General features: G+C 39.4%; 1 long non-coding RNA gene across 1 annotated transcript; it reads right to left on the reverse strand.

The window, feature by feature from the left end:
- Positions 1-3,531: 3,531 nt before the first annotated feature.
- On the reverse strand, positions 3,532-14,506 carry LOC125264651. Its single transcript, XR_007184108.1, has 3 exons — positions 13,597-14,506; positions 13,278-13,446; positions 3,532-3,807 (listed from the first exon to the last, which is right to left on the reverse strand). It is a non-coding gene; the product is annotated as an uncharacterized LOC125264651 (long non-coding RNA).
- Between the last annotated feature and the right edge of the window lie 4,598 nt (positions 14,507-19,104).

The raw sequence follows: 19,104 nt of genomic DNA on the forward strand, positions 1-19,104 counted from the left end.
CCTCTTGCGTCTGAAAAGAAGTTTGTCAATTCGGGAACCGACGAGAGTAACTCGGGGGAAAGCGCAATTGGACCTCTTTGGAGGGGAAAAAAGAAGGTAGATGTTGAAATGGACTCCTCTATTTTTCATGAACAAGGTCACTTATCAGTGACCGGAAAGTCACCAAGTTCTCTTCATCAATTTAATAAGGATTCAAAGTAGAAAAATAGTACGGTCATTTCTTTGTAATACACCCCTGGGCTTTTTATTATGACTTCATTTCCCAGTGTAATATTGGAATGTCTCTATAATTGTAAAAGTGTAATAGACTCTAATAGAATTTCATTTTGAACCCTGAATGGTCTATGCCATCGCTGCTCAATTTGAGTAGAATAATGATTTTTAATGTCCACACATGGCTTCCTGTGACCTTATTCAATCTCAGGCCTGATCAGGAAATATATCGATTCAATTACAGCCTGATGACAAGCCAACTGAGGAGAGGAGGGAAAAAAGGTCAGCATATATTTGAAAATGTAAATCTTAACAATGTCTTTTGGGTTTGCTGAAAAAAGCCATTATCAAATGCCATTTGGGTCCAACAGCACCAGGCCTCTTTTTCCTCCCTCTCTTTTCCCTGAGCGATGGGAATCGTTTCAACATGTTCAACACTGAGGATGGATTTTTCTATTGTCTGGAGTTGTTATATGCAAAGTCATTTCACAGGAGGGGCCTGTTTATTGGGTTATGTCTGCACTGTGTAACGTTACTTGTCATGCACCGAAAAGATGTTTTGCTGTTTGACGGCTTTGCTGCTGTATTTCCTCTTCACGAGTCCAAGGATGCAGCTCTGTGTTTGTAGTTATTGACGGAATTTTAAAATGCACTGAAGTGCTCCAATTCCACTCAGAGCAAATTACATGCACATCACAACGGCTGCTAATTCTTAGTTTGGTCATTAAAAACTCATTAAAATTAAAGTGTTCATTTGCATAGCTCTGTGTGTTGCATCATAAATTATTAATTGAAAATAAATAAATGAATGCAATTTGGAGGAATAAGTGCTGGAACCACATGCACCTGCAAAGCTGTTTTTACTGTTTTTTGTTGACATTGAGAAAAAAGAAAAAAAAACTAAAGGGGGAAGTTGGTGAATCTGATGTTGTTCAAGGTTGTTTTGTGGACTTTTTTCATGACGACTCTTAGCAACCGATTTTAATATGCCAACTACTTTTTGAAAGTAAGCACTAGTACTTTATTCAAGAAGGCTGTCTAGAGCAGAAAACAACTATATTGTACCTGCTCATACAATGAATTTTTCTTCCTAAATGTTGAAATCCATTAGCTGTGGTTGTTCACTAGCACTTATATTGCACTTAGGATTGCTTCAGAAACTAGGATTTGACATTCAGCATTGCTTTCAATACTTGATTAAAGTACGTACCATTATGTGTCAGGCGCCGTGCCTTTATGCCTCATTTGATATTTTTTGCTGTTATATTGTCTCTCTTTTCATTTGCAAGCATTGGTAATTGCAGCCCTTTTTCAAATCACTTCATTAATTAAATGAGATTGGAAAAGGTTTTGTGCTAATGGATTACGCAGGGGCCTGGTGGCTCAGCCCTGTTTACCCGAGGTCACATTTCATTTGCTGCCTATGTCAAGCGACTAGCGGCAGGACCCTCTGAGGCAGGCCAATCAATGTCTCCGTGCCCAAGCCCTCAAATGAATCCATTAAAGTTATGCGGATGCATCCTGCCTGGGTGGAGAGGGAGAAAAAAAAAGGTCTCCTGATACCTCTGATAGAAATTAGCCATGAATTAGGAGCAAGGCTGCCTGAGTCTGGAAACAGGCCAAAGCAGAATTAATAGGCCATCAGTGCCTCTTGTGTGTTAAATCCCATTTGTTCGCAGTGTTTCATGAAAGTGTTTTTTTTTTTCTTCTGCCATGTCTGGCCTTGCCTATAAGGACCCCCATGCTCTAACCAGCACAACCTCAGCCTGTTAAAGAGTTCCCCCCAAAATCAAAATTCTGTCATTATTAACTCACCATCATGTTACTCCAAACCTGGAATTAGTTTGTTGTTGTTGTTGTTTTTTCTGTCAAACACAAACTGAGAATATGAACAACAACAGTTCGTAGTGCTAATTTCTTTCCAGCTCCAAAAAAAACACCATTGGTTCTTGTCGGTAATGATTTCACTGATACTGATACACCATTTTTGTAGTCCATAATGTTTTGTAGTCCATTTTGAGATTATCAAGTGAATAACAAATTTGTGTTTCTCACACAAAGCTATCATATGACTTCATAAGACTTGAAATACAGCATACTACTAAGTCAATAATGTTGAGGAATGTTACTTTTAAAAGTAACATGTTATAATGTCATTTTAAAAAAATGTTACATTGTTATTTTCATGGCAAATAATGCATTAATTTTGCTTTACTTTTTCTGCTGATCTAGGCTTCAATGCATATTTTACAGTTGAAGATTTAGATATTAGAGGTTGCTTTTGATGTGGACAAGTGTGTATCCCATTGCATTAAAGGATTAGTTCACTCTTTCTTTATTCAGTCGAAAAGAAATTAACGTTTTTGAGGAAAACATTCCAGGATTCTTCTCCATATAGTGGGGTTCACCGGGTGGAAGGTCCAAACTGCAGTTTCAATGCAGCTTCAAAGGGCTCTATGCGATCCCAGACGAGGAATAATGGTCTTATCTAGTGAAACAATTGGCCATTTAAAAAAAAAAAATATATACAAATTTATATACTATTTAACCACAAATGCTCGTCTTGCACTGCTCTAATGCATTAGGTTTTAAGGTCACGCGTGAAGTAGGCGGAAGTACCGTGGTAGCGCAAAAAACGTAATCTAACTTTCTCCTCCAATTTCAAAATCGTCTAATATCATTGTTTTACCTTTTTTTTTGTAAAGGGCATTTGGCATTTGTAGACACTGGATTGGTACTTCCATCTATGTCACAGCATGACCTGTAACTTGATTACGTCATGCGTGCAGATTGCTGAGCTTTGCAAGATGAGCATTTGTGGTTAAAAGTATATCAATTTTAGTTTTTTTTAGCAAATGACAGATCATTTCGCTATATAAGGCCCTTATTCCTTGTCTGGGATTACATAGAGCCCTTTGAAGCTGCACTGAAACTGAAATTTGGACCTTCCACCCAGTGAACCCCAATGAAGTTCACTATATGGTAAAAAAATCCTGGAATGTTTTCCTCAAAAATCTTAATTTCTTTACGACTTGGGAAAAAAAAAAAAAAAAAAAAGACGAACATCTTGGATGACATGGGGCTGAGTAAATTATCAAATTTTCATTCAGAAGTGAACTAATCCTTTAAAGCATGCAATGCTTCCCAAGGTTTCAATTATATATGTTAGTAAATTATTTAAAATATGCATGAATTGTTTGAAAAAATAATTCAGATATTATAGTGAAATTTTAACAAGCAATGCATTACTGTACCCATTAAAAAATATCTAATTGCATATTGTGAATTACACCAAAACACTGGTGGACACTATGAACTGTTGCTATGAAAATCCTTTAAAATAACAGAAAAAAATAATGGCATTCAAGTTTGAAACAACATGAGGGTATGTAAATAATGACACAATTTAAATTAAAGGAAGCAGTGTTGGATAGAGGCTTTGGAGATGTGTAGAACATCCGCTTGCTTCTGGTCTGCAAAAGTGGACGACTCAGGCTGTATGTTCATGATCTGAGTCTCCTGAACTAATCTTAACTGTAGATCTCCCTCCTCCGACTGCAGATGTGACCCCTCAGTGCGGCATCATTATTTTCGCTGTGTGGAGAGGCATGAGATATGAGACATGAGATAATTATTAGACATATACTTTATACATAAAGTAATGGCTCTTGGCATCTGTGATTCAGAGGAGCTGTCTGGCTCCTTTTCTCATGCCCACTCATATTGAAGCTCTGCATAATTCATTGGAATGTTGCCCTTAATAAAGCGCCGAGTCGTACTGTGAAGCTTCACCGTGTACAGTTTTCTCTCTCTGTTCACTTTGGCTGTTGCTGAGGGTAGTTTTGTCCCTTAAAGACCAATTAGCAGCCTTTGTTTAGTGCAGCGTAATCGTTTAAACTGATGGATCAAGCTGTTTTCTCCACACTCAGTTTCAGAGCCTATGAAAGTTTGCAGAAGGAGTGGATAAAACAGAAAAAGCTCTATCATTTATTGTGTTCCCCAGCTGAGCTCAGCTGATTGCGTATGCTTCCGTGTCACTGACCAACAGCAAAGGTAACCTCTAAATGAACTTTTGCTCACCAAGATCAAGCGGCCAAGGAACTGGCAACTAATTTCAGGTGGATGCAAACCACCAAACATCCTGAATTTGCTGGAATCCAATTACCTAAGGTTTCAAGTGTGCAAATTATCCTTTACTGAGATTTTTATTTCAGTAACTGGCTGCTCGCTTTATCTAATAAAACTAAATGAGCCAACTGTTCACTAGCTAAAATGTTGGACTGAACATTTGTGTTTATTAATGCATGTCAGTTATTGAAATCATAATGAGACAAGAGAAAATGTATCACTTAAAAAAATAATGTAAACATCTTACTTGATCAATTATTATCAACACAACTGTTAAGTAATTTAATATTGATAATGAATTTAAATTTTTTTTTTGTAACACTTTACAACAAGGTACCATTCATTAACAATACTTAATGCATTAGTTGACACTAACTAACAATGAGCGATACATTTTTACAACATTTATTAATCTTTGCCAATGTTAGTGCTACAGTTCGTTAGTCCAAAGTACATTAATGTTAATAGATACAACTTTTGATTTTAAAAATGTATTAGTAAATGCTGAAATGATCATTATGCTGTAGAAGTATTGTTCAATGTTTGTTAACAAATGAAACGTTTTTGTAAATCACCCAATGAACTTGCGAAACAGAGTTTGAGAACCACTGCTAGCATTTTCTTCTCCTCTCTGGCCTGAATGTGGGCCGGTCAATCTGAGCAAGCCCACATAAAATGACCCACTGTAACAGATTGAACTGCACATTCACATTTTCTTCCATAGCTGCCGTCCCACACGCGCAAGTATGAACACATCCGAATACGCGAGCTCACGGAGACACGTAAATGAGATCTTAAACTGCTCTATGCTTTGCCCCCTCTCTCCAGCACCAGAGTCACGCATCATAGTCCGCAGCCAGCAAAACAAGATGAAATAAAATTCTAAGCCGTCCTGGCAGTCAAGGACACCATTCCCTCACCGTAATAGCCTGTATCGTCTGGACACTCCATGTGTAGCTTTTCTTCATTGCTCTGGGCTTTTCTTCCAACAATAAGCTCTTTATCACTCCTCAACACAATTCATTTAAAGCCACCGTCAAGAAGCAATCAAACCTTAAGTAAGAGGATTCAAAGTCAATGTGTTATTGTTCAGCAAAGTACCATTGCTTCATTTCCATAATGCACACAAGGAAGATGCCAGTGAAGTCACACTTTAGTGATAGGACACATGAAAAGAAACCATTTATTTGATTCTATTTATTGTCATATTATTCGCCTTCTTTTGTGCGAACGTTATGATTTAATTGTCCCTATTGTTTTCACATTTCCGCTCTGTAATGTCCTTGTTTTCACTCGTGCTTCTCTAATTCTCTTCCTCTTTCTCCGGAATGACATTATGTTTGGCTTTCTTGTCTCTCTGCCCTGAACACCAATGATTTAGCAACTCTTGACATATCCATTACACAGTACAGATTGGCTATTCTCTCCTCCTCATGTCTCAGCACCTATAGAAATGACATGTACCTTTCTATTTTTTCTCTAACGCCCTCAATTCTCGGACCGATGCTTTTAGCTGGAAATGGATTCAGATTTTAGGAGTCCTCCCGCACTATTAACTTGAGACTTCAATCTTGACAAAGTTTTTTGGAAAATGCTTTCCATATTTTGTGGCTCTATTATTTCCTTTCATCCTTGTTTGTGCATGTCCTTTATCTACACGTGTATCGTATTAGTGTTCTTGATCTCGTGTTTAAATGCAACTTACTGTAAATATGCCTATACGTTCACGTCAAGCTTCGCTGCCGCTGTCTTTACTTGCATAAAGGCTGTCACAACAGCACTATGCTAATTCCTAAGAATGCTGAATTTCACCTTGTCTCATGCTATAGGCTGCTGTGTGTGACCTTAAGAGCCATCTGGCCCTGTCTGAAGTCCAGAGTGTCTCCTGTAACTGTCTGCTGTTTAAATCACTCTAACTGCCAATATAGCATGAGGCATATTGTGGTTAATGGTCTGACAAACATGTCTCAGGCAGGTCCTGTCCACTCTCTCCATCTCCACGAGATTGTCCTTCCTCACCCAGCCACTCCTCCATCACAAGGGGATTAGAGCTAATGCTTTAAATGAGCACGGCCCAGAACCAAAGGGAATTAAAGGCAATTAGCATGCTAACAAACGGCTAATAACATGTCGTTTTCACTGTTTGTAAGGCTCTACCTGTACTCTTTTGACAAGAGCTTATATTCTCCCCTGTAATGAATGTATTCGGACGGTCTATCAATTATTGAACACCACTATTTTAATATTAATAATTCTGCTTTGTTAAAAGCCTAGCTAGGATCACAGGATTAATATTTGCACATTTTATCACTACTAACCATAATGTCACAGGGGACTTGAGTTTTGTTCACATTAAACGGTGAAACAACTTAGCGGGTTTGCGAAAGAGGTTGTATGAGTGCCGTAGTTAATCCCATGTAATTAGCACTAGCGTTCTATCACGGTGTGTTTTACATTTCCCGGAAGCCACACACAACATTTTTTATGTCTAAAATTATTTATGCGGGGTTTCAAGATAGCACATCTCTAGGAAGTCAGTGTGATTTTAAAAAAACAGACATGATTCATCTCCGCCATCTTCTCAATAAGCAAGCACTACTAATTACAATAATAATGATGATAATAGTAATAGCATCATTTCAATCTCACTTGCAATAATTGCATTGTTCCACCCGTTTCCGTTTCTGCTTAAATTGTATTTAACTTCATCTATCCCCGGCCTTGCAAACAGGATTACTGGTACTTATCTGAAATGAAAGTGCATCTTTGACGCACTGTAATAACAGGGAGTGGAAAATCCAGTCCATCGCAATAAAGCTGAAACTAATTCATTAGAATGGCTGTCTGTGAGGAGTGTTTTTCGATTCCGGCATGTGGCTCGTGGCTCGGGCCCTCAACACCAGCGCTCTCCTGTCTCCACCCCCCGCAGCCCTTCCCTGGAGCAAATAATAAAGGCGATGATGAGGGCCATTTGTGTGATGTGCCATGACCTGAGATGGGGAAAGGGACTGTGGAAAAGATCACAGCAGCAGCATCAACAGCCATGTGCGTCAGGCCTCTTCAAAGGCCGCTGCTAAAAGGCCATGCTGAACGCAAACAAGACTATCAAACTCTGCAACTTCTCCGGAGATGCTCGGGAAAAGGAGGGAGGGAGGAGCCGTGTCATCCGTGCCTCCTGTTCCATAATGGAATAGAAACACAGGGGCCCTGTTTGGTCGCCAAACACAATTAACAGGGTTTCTTCGACCACATCAATACTGCTATTTGCATAGAGTATTGATCTGGGGTCCTTATAATCACAAAATGTTAAGTGCACCAATTAATTCTCAATCTGTTTGTGCCCTTGTCTGTACGCCAGGAGCTCTGAAGGTCAGCGCGAAAATGAACTGCTCTTTGATTTGCCTCTCTTTTTTTAGTTAGACAATGCCATTCTCTTTTAGACAGCCGAAAAGGCCCATCCCAACTTTTTCATTAACATTCCTGGTGAGTACAGACTTAAAGTGTTTGAAATCTTGCGATCTGATTTGTCCTTTTAAACAAGGTGTATCTTTCCTCATTCACTAATAGGTTCCTGCTCTCTCTGCCAGGCCTTGTTTGTTTTTTGTTTTTTTACAAAAAAGCTGAAAGCTTCAATATATACCTCATATTGTCTAATAAGTCTATGACAGCGTTTCACTGTTGATTCATACCCTTAACGGCGTGAGTCCAATGTCACAAAACGCTCTGACTGGCCTTGTTACAGCACTATGGAACATGACCTTGCTCTTGCTCCTCTATTTGATTTGATCATAGCAATAAGTTAGCAGCTGCTCCCATTCTCGTTTGTGACATCTCAATCCATTGGGAGAACGAGGGTTGCGTCTGCATGCGAGTATTATGTATGTGAACGTACCTTTCACTTCTCATAATGGTATACCGCGTATTTTTATATTTATCTTTCAGTGAAATCCTATGTAGTGCAAGATTGAGGTTAGAGGTGAGCTGTGACATAAGACATCCTCTCTTTCTATATGATAAAGTTTGCTCTTTGTGATCTAGCACCTTTAAACGCTTGTTTATATAGAAATATATGCAGAAAGGAAGATATATATACCATCCTTTGTACACTTTTGCCCTTTCACATCAACTTAGTCCTCTGGTTTGCGGGATCTGTTTGTGTTGCAGATGTGAAGAGAGGTGCCAATTGAATTCGCAGCTCAATGGCTCTCACTTGTATCGCACCTTTGTGTATGAGATTGGCAGTGCATAGCCAGCTGATACAGCTATAAAGCATAAGCAAAAGATTGTTGAGCGTTCTCCATGTTCTGGCGCAGTCACGTGTCCTTGCGTATCAGGTACGGCTGTGGCGCTCCGCTCTGCCTATTCTCTCGTTCTCCATCAATGTGGCAGTCAGCGGTTACGGCCAAGTGACAAATGAGCTCGCCTTCAGCGAAAGATGAATTTCAATCCACTACACCTGTGCCACCTCACCAAATGAAAGGCCTGATTGCCCACTATTGCGTATTTGAAATGCTTAATTCCTCCATTAAAAAACCTATTTACATGAATTAGGGACAATTAGCGTTTTCAGACCCATTTCGGCTTTGTTCGCCCTGTCCATTAACATTTAAAAGTGTCGGCTGCCAGACGCAAGAAAAGCCCCATGATCTGATTTCAGCTGACCCCCCACGTTGGGTGCCTGGGCGGACCCTTTTCATCTCGCCTGCACTGATGAGAAGGAGCTGGCCTTGCTTCTCAGATTTGCCTCAATTACACATAATCAACAAAAGCAATTCAGACAGGGGCAAAAAAGGGGAGAAAAAAAATCCTGAAAGAAGAGGTCTGTTAGAGATGGACAGGGCAGAGCTGCTCTCAGACTTTATTCAACGCCAGACCATAAATGTGCACAACAATACTGAGAAAGATGGCTTTATTCTTTGCTTTCCAAATGGATTTAGATCCAAATCAACAGTCCAGAATGTATGGGAGGAAAAGTTAAAGAATGGGCAAATAGAAGGAATAGATGAATGTAGAGGTGACTGAAGATGCATGCATAGTGTTATTCACATGAGATGCATTAATTGCTTTACTTTAAATTTTGTCATTTCTTGCGTACTTAAAAGTGAAATCAACTCCATTGAGACCATTTATACCCAGCCACCGGTCTTCATCTGCTGCTCTTCAGCCCATCCACAAATTACACTGGCTGACCCCAGTTGCTGATACATATAAAGGCTCTCTCTCTGCAAGGATCGGTTAGGCTGAATGATTCAAAATGTCATGGTTTTTACGAGAGGGTTACTGAGCTGAAAATTATTATTTTTATTCTCACTTCAAGTTCATGAAATCAAAAATGGTGAGCAATAGTGTACTTTTCATGCTCTTTCTGTCACTAGCTTGCCTTATTCAACAAGCTTTCCAAGGGTTCAGCCTTTAAACACAGGTGCCATGTAAGAGTTGTATGGAAATATTTCCACTTTTTAGTGGTGGGTAGATAGTTCAAAAGAGGTTGAGGCTACAGGATCAAAGCAGAATGCTGGATGCTCATAGAACAGCTCAGAATAAAGCCGAAATAGTGGGCTTCGTCAAAACTAAAAGCCCTTGAAAAGAGATGAAGCTGGCACTGTTGTTTACTGTGTGCATGAAATAGCTCATAAAAGGTAAGAATATAGTTTTTTATATACACTACCATTGAAAAGTTTGAGCTTGACTGATCAAAAGTGCCACTAAAGACATGTATAATGTTACAAAATATTTCTATTTCAAATAAGTGGTTCTTTTGATTTTTCTAAAGAAAACATTTTTCTACAAAAATAGTTTGTGGGGGGGAAAAAATACCAGCACAACTCAACTTGATAATAAAAAGAAATGTTTCTTAAACACAAAATCAGCATATTAGATGGATTTCTGAAGGATTATGTGAAACTGAAAACTGTTGTAATGCCTTCTTCAAAAATTCAGCTTTTACAATAAAGAAATAAAGTATTATTTTTAAATATACTAATATCATTTTTAAATATACTAAATAATGACATTTCACAATAGTAGCGCGTTACAGTATTTATTTACAGTATCTGTGCTCAGCCGTGCTCTGTCTATATATATGCTAACAATACTAATCTGACTTCAAGATGACTACATCTGACCTGTCCAAAAATATCATGGTCATTATGATGATGATGATTTGAAAGCATATAGAAAGTAGAGTCACTGTTTTACACAATGGGGCTATTTTTACTTGATATTTTAAGGCCTATCAGCTCTATTTTAAGATTTTCATATTTGCTGAATAAACAATAAAACTAAAATATAAATCCAAGAGTCGACATAAATGCATTCAGTCATTAAGCTATGGAATGCTGCCAATCAAAAACTGAAATGTATCCTAGAGTTTTCAATTCCCAGTAAACCCTCCAGCAATCCTGCCAATATCACAGGTTTCTACAAAGGACACAGTCAAATGCCATTGTCTCTCCAGCTATGGTACAAATATTGTATTCTCTACCAGACAATCCTTTTCCAATATGGTTCAACTCAAAGAATGGAGGACGCAGACGTTCCAATATCTCCACACACCCCAAAACCACGCACACAGACATATGCATATACAGTACATACACACATACTGTTTCTTTTCAATTTGGCGTATATGCTCCATTACAACCAGCTGCTTCTGATGCGAAACACACTTTTACAGTGGAAGTATTTGGCTTCGTCCATATTAGGAGTAATTATAAGTAATATTTCTGACTGGAATTTATTTATACATTTATTCTCTGTTCTATAGGGTCTAGCATGGACCATCTGTATTTTTCAATGACTTATCACTTTATAAAGTGGATTGTGTAATAAAAAAGCGAAAAAGCTGTATTTCACAAATGGTCATTTAGCCCCAGCCTTTGCGGTGGAGTCTATTAGCATAATTGTGCTATTGATTAGGAATAACTCACTTTTCCTCATTATGAATACATTCAGTTTTTGACTTCACCTATACAATGAATTCATTTTTATGTCAGTCTTGTTGACTAGTATGATCTATTGCTTATCTATATCATCGATTCCTGCAAAGTTCATCCATCCATAGGTGAGTGGCATAAAAATGTTTTACATAAAAAGATTGAAGAGGGACAATGTGCACGTAAGCGAAATGTCACTGTTGTAGAGACAGGCCTCAAAGGCATTGTCCCTTGAGGAATTTCCTCGTGGCTTTGGCCACATTGTGATATAACACTAATTATGAAAAGTTTCCTAATGGATTGCTGTATATGGAATGCATATACGATCAAGTCTGAGTTCAGGGAGCGCTTCGTGTACACCGCAGAACACAAAACATCCTTATTTTTAATTCCACAGTGGTCCGAGTCCACAGACTAAAAGCCAAATAAAGCATTCTCTAAATAAACACTTTGCCTGTTGTGTGATGGCAGTTACTCCAGTGGTGGAAAAGCAGCTGTTGTGACAATGGACTGCCCTCAGAGAACCTGTGGATATCCAGTCTAAATCCAGCCCGGGTAGCTGTGAAAAAGCTAATAATGCGTTATTGCTGCTCGGGTCTTCTCTGTCATCTCTCTATCAGTCACCCTATACAGGGCTGGCCGAGTGATAATGGGTAATAATGCAACGGGGAGAGAGACCAATCTCAGCAGGTCCAGAGTGGTGTGAGAAGGGCCTGGGTGTTAGGCTCCATATCCCACGTGTGATCCAGGGAGGAAATGAGGAATCATTCTGGTAACAGATTCACAGGGCACACATTAGCGAGTGAATGTGGATTTATTTGACTATAACATGTGTGCACATCAAGGATACAGGTTTACAACCCGAGATGAGAGATGTTTTGGATTTATCCAAAGTCAACACTGGAATTCTTTTAAAGTCAGATATATCATGGTCCTAAAAAACCCTGACATCTCCGTCTTGGGTAGTTTTTTTTTTTTTTTTTTTTTGCCATTTAGTCCCTCATTCTAGGGATTTAATGTTCCAAAGTTGCATTTTGCGCTTATTTAGTGTTTTCTGTGTTATTCCAATTAATTAACAGCATGAGCATGTTGCTGTTGCTTTTTTGCTTGTGTATTCACAGGGGTAATCTGAACAAGGCACCATCCTTAATTCTAACCCAATTACATCTTTCTTGACATTATATCCATATTTAATAGAGCTATATTCCCCCCACCCCAAACCGAAGAAAAAAGCGAGAGATCAGAGATTAGTTTGGCGCTAATGCAAACTGGTGGATTTGTTGTGAGGGCGTTTAAATCTTTCAAAGAGAATGGGAAATGAGGAGGAGTATGGTATTGCTTTAACTTCAGGCTTACTCAAAGAATACTGCAGCCTTTTTAAGTGTCAACTTCTTTTGTTCCTTTTTGTTTTACTGCAAAGTTTTAAAACAGCCTTAAGACCCGACTTGAATATTATCTGCATTTTCAAACCTAAACATATTAAATATTCTCCTTTGATCACAACAAATGTGTTTTTACTTTGCTCACTATGATTTACTATAATATATTTCGCTCTAGAGTATTTGACAAATTGAAAACAACAAAGAACTTTAAACAACACTGCAAGTACACACAAACAGCATCAGCTGATTTAGGGGAACTGTTTACCTCTATGTAAAACACAGAAAGACCCCCTGGTGCAGCTAGTACACATGCTGATAATCTACACAGACATGGCTGACAATCATCATGTTGGTATGATTGGTACACCGTTACATTAGATATTCACACAGCTTATTGTTCTTATTATAAAACACATTGCTGTATGTCAGTTGTTACAAGGTGTCACACTCCCATAATCATCCCAGCGAGGAAAAACAACCAAACCAATACTTTCCCCATTTGTGGACCCATTAGTATGAATATTCCTATTTATGTAATGCTATTGCACTGGATTGAAGGAGTTAAACCATATCACACTCATAAACAATACTTTTCACATTAAAATCTCCTCTCACATACCTTTTTTGATATAAATGAGCGGGTCTGTGTTTTGGCTGTCATTAGCGCTGGTGGATGTTGGATTCTTCTGACAGTCCCAGTCCTCAACAGTCCCAAAGTGGTCGCTTTGAATTCTACTGAATTCTACTGTCATTGTCCGATACACACAATTCACAGCACAGCCTGTAAACTAAAGCAAAAGTTTCCATACTGATTTGTGTGGAAAAAGAAAACCTCAGAGTAATTTGTTTCTTAACTGGGCTACACAGGTCACGATGTATGTATTGACGGTGTAAGTTTTCAAATTCAATTAACAAGTTTGTTGTTGGGCATAACTTACATATTTCTTCTTACATATTACATTTCCTGCTCTGCTTTTCAGCGGCAGCGTCCTCATGGGATGCGGGTATAAAATAATAATCCAATTCGCAAACAAATGAGTCGGTTCTTTTAAACTCAGTTACTGTACCAGTTTGAATCAGTATAATACATTCTTCACTGAATAAACACACTGAAAAAACAAAATATTCCATTTATCTATATACTTTACACAGTCATGTTTTCAGTCATTGTTATCCTCATTTTTATATCTTATCAGCATTGTCATTTTCTAGCAAAAGCGTGTTTGAATTTGAGTTACATTATATCTGTATAATTTCCAGCTTGTTCTTTTTTGATGGGAAAAAAGGTCCCGTACTTGTTTCTCAGAAAAACAATGCTACATCCAAAATGTGCGTTCTGTTTCAGCGTTTTAAAATGAAAATGATCCACGTCTACGTAGGGTTTCAGAAACGATCTCCGTCTATACTACACGACTGAAAACGCATTTCGCATGACCATTCATGCACCACTGGGTATGCGCGTAGTGTAAACAGTTGTCTCTTGTGCATGTAGGTAGCTGAAGTATTAAAAAAAAATGCAGTTTAACTGCACAATGGCTGCTAAAATGACAACAATCCCAGCAAAGATTGCAGTTCAGTCTCCATGTTATTGTTTACACGGTCATCAAGGATATGCAGAGCGAACGTGGGCAGCCACGCCATCGTTTTCAAAAGTCTCCATTTTGGTCCGTATACACTGAAATGTACGGAGCCCCTAAAGGGATGTGGTGTTGGAAAAAAAATGTGATGGGAGGACAAAATTTTTTCTAAAATCTTTTGCGTTCCCACACAAAGATATTTGCATTCCCTCTCAAAGATATTATCGTTCCCTTGCTGTGAGCTCGGACAAACACTTCCTCTTTAATGTCCCTCTGGCTGGCAGTAGTGTTTCAGTCAGCTCCATACATTAATAATGCACACAAATAATGCGCGGCTCATAGAGTTTGAACTTGCTGGACTCAAATATAAAGAAATGCTCTTTATATGTGCTTTATAATATATAAATTAGTCTCTATGCAGGCGGAGAGACAAGTCTGAAGGGACCGTCTGAAAAGTGCAAAATCCAAAACCCTTTTGCACATTTTATATTATGAAAAATACTCAATAACTTCACTGTAACACACTGTACTGTCACAAACTTCAGTTCATACATCACTGCTCTCCTGATGGTAATAGGTAGGCTACTACAACACTTAGTTTGGCAAGTAGCACATAAAGGCCTTCTTTACACAAATGATTTTGGTACACAGCTTACATACAACAGCTTGATAATTGCTTACTGAATTTGATGGCATTACAATTTATTTAATATTTTTACTAATAACAGTGAGTTATTGATTTTGTTTCATAATAAATAATCATAAAACTTTTGCATTTTTTTATCAAACTAAGTCTTCCAGCACAACCAGTAGAAGAGCAGTAATGTAATATACTGAATTTCAAAAGGGTTTTGGGTTTTGCACTTTTCAGACGGTCCCTTCAGACTTCTCTCAGCCATCTGCTCATAGAGACCAATTTATATATTATAAAGCACATTTGAGGAAAACTGGGTTGTTGTAGCTTGTTGTCTTGGTTACTATGGCTGCATTTGTGTATTAACAACGTTTAGCTTACGAGTTATTGATCCGGGAAGTTTGAATCTGTGATATTGCTGACTTTACTGAACTCCTTGAGTTTAGCACTGACTGCATTTCTTTATATTTGAATCCAACAAGTTCAAACTCTATGAGCCACGTATTATTTGTGTGCATTATTAACGTATGGAGCTGACTGAAACATTACTGTCAGTCAGCAGGACAGGGAATGCAAATATCTTTGTGTAGGAATGCGAAAGTTTTGCGAGGGAACGCAAATATCTTTGCGTGGGAACGCAATGTTTCTCGTGGGAACGCAAAAGATTTGAAAAAAAAAAAGCCCATTTTTTCCCCCACCACGTCCCTTTAGGGGCTCCGCAGAAACGCAACCCCAGCATTTTCAAACTAAAACTCTGCGTTTTTGAAAGTCGCCATTTTTCGAGGGTCAAAAACGCAGGAGTAGTGTAAACGACAGGCATAACCATAGCAAAAGTTACGCATTTTAAAATGAAAACGCACTAGTGTAAACGGGGCCTAAAAAGCCTCAGCATACATCTAAAAAGCTCTATGACCAGAGGCATATTAAAATGCAGATAAATCAACTCATAGCCTTCCATTGTCAATTGCATTCGTTTCTGTTGTGTGTCCTCAAACTGGCAACCCATGTGAGCATGGAGTCTGAGGAGGAGGGGCAAACAACTCTCTCCAATAATTTGAATGTAAACTGCAGTATCCATTTCAACCACTAGCTGTCAATATTACATACTACACCTTTAAATGCAACTTACTTGATCACCCACACGGATTGGTCATGGCCTCTCAGGATACTTTTCGACTTAGCTTTTCTCTGAAGTAGCTCTTGTTATCGGGCTGGATTTATCACAGGCCACTAATAAATGCCCCAATTACTGTAAGGACAGCAGCAGTGATTTTCCTATGATAGAAGATCTGACGCTCGATTTCTTTAGAGCATCCCTTTCCATCCTCTTCAGTAACCCTGCGGGTGCTCTCAGCTATTATGCCGAAAGTGCCCCCGAACCCTGGTCAGCGCACCCACTCCACACAATGCCTGCAAAACAAGAATTAAGTACTCGAAGAGAAATTGATTCATAGCAACAGAAACGCGTCAAATGACCTTTACAACACTCATTACACATGGCGCACATCACGGCGCAAGAATGTTCCCGTTCTTCGGACCTTTTGTCTCACTCGCTCTTCTTCTTCTTCTCGGCCTTCTCCGGGGAAATGGTAATTAATTGAAATCATTTCCATGTGTAAGGTTGCCCAAGTCCCTCCTTACACTGTGTCAATGGGTCGATAGGTATTTGGAGCATACAGTGCACACAGGTGATAAGAACTCAAGTCACACTGTGTTAAATGATTGCCAAAGCAGCAAGTGAGAGAGAAAAAAAACGAATCAGATTCAAGGGCAGAGGAGTTTGCGAAGAGGGAACGAGGGATGAGGAAGAGGAGGGGGAGGCGAGCAGTCCTCTGTGGATGACATTCTGGCAGCAGGGGCTGATGGTCAGCACCCGCAAAATTGAAATATTTCAGGTGATTCAAGGCTGGCCACATTTCTCGCTTCTCTTTCCTCTCACTCTCTCGCTTTCAATTATCAAAAGGTTGTCTGTGGGAATCAAACAGTCTCCTTGGGGGAGTTCATGCGTGCGTCTCGGCACTGTCCTCAGCGTTCAGAGCGCCTTCTCGAAGACGAGGGCCACTCGCGTTCCGTCGCCTGCCAAAGAGCGCTGTATCTTTAAGAGGCCTGTTACATGCTGTTGATTAGTTTTGCTGAGTGGGTATGCAGAGACCAATAAATTAAATATGAATAAATTAAGAATGTACTGTAGCAGAAAATTGCTTGGAAAACAACCACCTCCCCATTAAAATATGTATAGTAATGCCTTTTATGTCTGGCGACGTGGGATTAGATATCACTGTAAATTAACACGCCATCCGACCGTAGTTGAGAACTTTTCACTTTTAACAAGGACTTATAAAAAAAGCATTTACTCTAGTGTGTTTGCTAATTAATTTGATATTCAAATGAGCTTATGAATTATAATTGCAAATATCCCAAATAAGAGCAGTTTGGAGGAAAAAAAGAGGGATAGTGTCAACAAAGATTGATGAAGCTTGCTTTCAAAATGCCATCTGTTTGGAATGTTTACTCGAGGCGGAGCGTTTCTCCTCTTAAAGAAACGCGTCTGTGGTTGTGTCAGCACCTAACACACCACACCGGCTCCGCTTCGCATTGAAGGGGATCAGGGACATCAGCATGTGAGATGAGCTCCCACAGATAACGTCCCTGCAACGTTGGTGTGACATTGTAGCCGCATTAGCTCATTACTACAATGTCATGGGCGACACGGTGAGGATGCTGTGCGTTAGGAGGAACTCGGCTGCAGGTATCGGGTCTCAGCAGATGAGCTGCTTAATTAAGAGAAGCGCCATTAAGGTTATTGAGATGCGACTCCCTATACGAGGAGATGCTGGGTCCGGCATGGGTGGGAGACCGGAGGGGGGCACCTACAATCCCTTCCTCCTCTATTCCTCAACCTCGTGTGACATTAGCAGCTCCTGCACACCTGCAAACTCCTGGAGTCACACAGTGGGCCGCATCTCCGCATCCTTCGGTGCCTCTGACTCCAGGATCTAAAAGAGGCGACCAATTTTTAATTCCCCCTCTCCTCCTCCTCCTCCTCCGCGGTACCCATCTGTCAGGCTACACTACTGCAGAGGAGGAGGAAGGCAAGCACCTTGTTCCAACTGGCCGCCTTTCTAATTTTCTGTGCCTCTACAGCTTGTCCCAAACAAACGCCCCTTTCTCAGCTGCTATGCTACCCTGCCTGCTGCAAGCACACTAGTTTTTCGGAAGAAAAGTTTGCGAGATAAAGATCTCCGCAAAAAAAAAAAAAAAAAAAAAAAATCAATTTTACAACAAACTAAAGTGTGGATGTGCTGGCAAAGAGGAATGTGAAGATATCAGGGCCATTTCTCCAACCGAACTCCAACCAAGTTTTTCTCTCGTTTTTTTAATCTACTAAATTTCTGCTCTCTTTCACTCTTTCCCTGAGGCCTACAGATGCACTCCTGTAATTTACTGCAGGTCACATTCCACCAGCACAATTCAATTTGAAGATTTCTCTCTCTGTCTCTCTCTCTCTCTCTCTCTCTCCCTTACTGATATAATGAATTAAAAGTCTGGCACAAGAAAATGAGGGCCATATGTTGAAATCCCATCCCTGCTACTGACAAGACATTAGCCATACAGGAGGTTCTCTAAACAGACCTTATGCAAATTCACTCCCCAGCTTTGAGGGGGTTGAGATTTTCTTAAAACATATAAATCATTGTTATCTTCCCCTTTTTGCCATCAATAGTCGAAAGTCCATCTTGTTGTTGTACAATTGCTCAGATCAGGTTGTGGATATGATTCATTGTGTACGGGTAATAAACACTGTCATACACTATAATTATTTAATGGCTCAATCCATCAAAAGTGACCACGGCCAGACACGCAGGAAACTCAATACAAGGCTATTGTGATCCAACACTCGTGTCTGTTCCTAGCGTTTTCTACAGCTCCATCCAGCGGTATCTCTCCGCTCAGAACGTTTAGAGTTATATAAGTCTGAGACGAAGCAATCGCTGAGCTTAGCTCCGTATTATACGATAGTTCCGGTCCACTTTGATTGGACGAGCCAAAAGTGATGATATTTGGAACCGGACTGTTTCACTGTTTGTATCACGCTGTTTGTGTTTGCTACTATTTGATCCTGCTTTGGCTTCTTTTGGAACACTTTTTTTTTTTTTTTTTTTAAAGAAAAAGCTTTTAACTTCTAACAACATCATCACAGAACACAATTATTCTGATGTACTGAATACCAAGAT

Source organism: Megalobrama amblycephala, linkage group LG3, assembly GCF_018812025.1.
Source record: "Megalobrama amblycephala isolate DHTTF-2021 linkage group LG3, ASM1881202v1, whole genome shotgun sequence".
NCBI classification, from domain to species: Eukaryota; Metazoa; Chordata; class Actinopteri; order Cypriniformes; family Xenocyprididae; genus Megalobrama; species Megalobrama amblycephala.